This window comes from Nanorana parkeri, unplaced genomic scaffold, assembly GCF_000935625.1.
Source record: "Nanorana parkeri isolate BGI_ZX_2015 unplaced genomic scaffold, ASM93562v1 scaffold1359, whole genome shotgun sequence".
NCBI lineage: Eukaryota > Metazoa > Chordata > Amphibia > Anura > Dicroglossidae > Nanorana > Nanorana parkeri.
In genome coordinates this window covers 355,474-357,598 of record NW_017307627.1, presented here as the reverse complement: position 1 = coordinate 357,598, position 2,125 = coordinate 355,474, and positions in this window count along the sequence as shown.

Sequence of the window (2,125 nt, the reverse complement as noted above, 5' to 3'; positions counted from 1 at the left end):
TTTTTTTTTTCAGGCTTTTTCCCTTTATTTTGATTTGCAAATAACACACTTCCTGTCTCGAAGTGGCTACACTCACTCCGCCACTGTATCTATGGAGGAAGCTATGGTTACCACCCATGCAGGACTTCAAACATGTTGTAATATTCAGGGTGGTTGTGATCAATAGCCAGCCGTGTTGGTAAAACAAAAATCTTCACTTTCTCCAAAATGCTCAAACATAAACAGCTTTTCTTCAGCAGATAAGAAATACATTGAACTTATCTTCAGTATATACATGAATAGTCAGCCCCCTGTCTGAATAACATGTCCCATATCAGGGTTAATGTCCCAGCCTGCTCCAAGAGGGTCAAGCAGGATTAATGACACCCACCAGGGGCTCAGCAAACAGTCCACAGCAACCTCTCACATGCTGACACACCTGGAAATGTCAGATGGTAGCGGCAGCCGGCAATCTGCAAGAGAGCAAAGTTTAAACACATTTCTCTGCTTCTTTTGCAGGATACTTTGAGATTTATATTCGTCAGCAAGAAACAGGGTTGCTATAATGTGATTGTGGCGTGATACACCTTGAAGGAAGCGTGCTTTTAGGCGCACTGTCCAGTTATGATGTAAGAATGAGAGCCTGAAATTGAGACACTTGTCGGCGTACTTCATGCCAAAATACAAGATTCCATTTGCTATATGATGTGCATTTGTTATTGTATCTCAGAATATTATTCTCAAAATATTTATTACACAATTAATGAGAATTTTAGTGATTGAGTCATTTTGTTTCCATCTAAAATGTCTCCTTTTCCTGCTCTTCTCAGAATACATCTCATAGAAATTGGTAAAAACTAGGAGAGGAAAAATGCAGTTTTTCTAATACCTGTAGTTTTACACCAAGTCACCTTATAACAATATATTTACAAATGTATTTGAGTCAAGTTAAAAGTGTCCATCACTTTGCATGTGTTTCATTTCTCAGTGAACCGTAAAGAACAAGACCCACATTGCAAGGGTTAAGTGCTCGTTTTTGCCCAGGGTAAAAAATATCAAAGTTATATTCAGACGATCCTCCCAATGGGCGGCTGTGACAGCGCTCCCTCATGTCTGTCTCCTCCTCCGCTGCAATGATGGTATGTTCCTCGGCATCCTCACACCCTATACACCGTGTACAGAACGTGATAATTAAGGGACCTTAGACTGCTGCAGTGGAGGAGGAGAGAGGCTCCAGAGACCAGTCTAAAAGCAAGCCGGCTCAGAGGATTAGGTGAGTATACCTTTGTTATTGTTTTACCCTAACAAATCTAGAATCTTTATCTAGGAAATTACCCCAATTGTTGTTAGGGTGATAGGTATACCTTTTGTTATTGTTTTACCATAACAAATTTAAAATCTTTATCTAGGAAATTACCCCAATTGTTGTTAGGGAGATGCACTATTGCAATACATATACATTTAGGCACGTTCCAACAAACATAAATTATTCCTGTTGCAAACAAGTATTCATCCTATTCATCACAGCATAGTTTTTTTCTTTCATAATCGATGCTACAGAATGAGAGAGTAATATATCCCTGTATTGGGAATATTGGACGGCTCTAGTACAAGAAGAAAAGAAACGTCAGGAGGGAGAAAAGACGAAAGCTGATGAAAAGAAGATTCAGGAGAAAGAAGAAAGATGTAACAGAGAAAAAAAGTAACAACTACTTAACGGGAGAAATGCTCCATAACATTCGGCATCAAGAGACCCTCTGGAAGAGTGGAAATCCCGTTGGGCTGAGAGAAGAGACCCTGAATTCTGGAAATGGAAAGAGACAATTTGGCATCAAAGACTATAGTGACAGTATAGATTTCATGAAACATACTGATACAATTAAGCTAAAGTACCAAGATGAGGTCTGGGCTTATATAAAGAAAACCTAGTGCCTGATAAATGGTGTCTATGAAAATTATTTACCCCCCGGATGTTGGATGTTTTAATGTTTTTCATAAAACATTGAATCACATTGCATTTATTGTGGAGAGGAGTCCTGTGATCTCTTTAAGAGGTGATAATTGTTTTACTTATACTTTTAATGGAACATTAAGTCACAGATCTTTTTTTTTTTTTTTTTTTTTTTACCCTTTTAATGTGAAATTT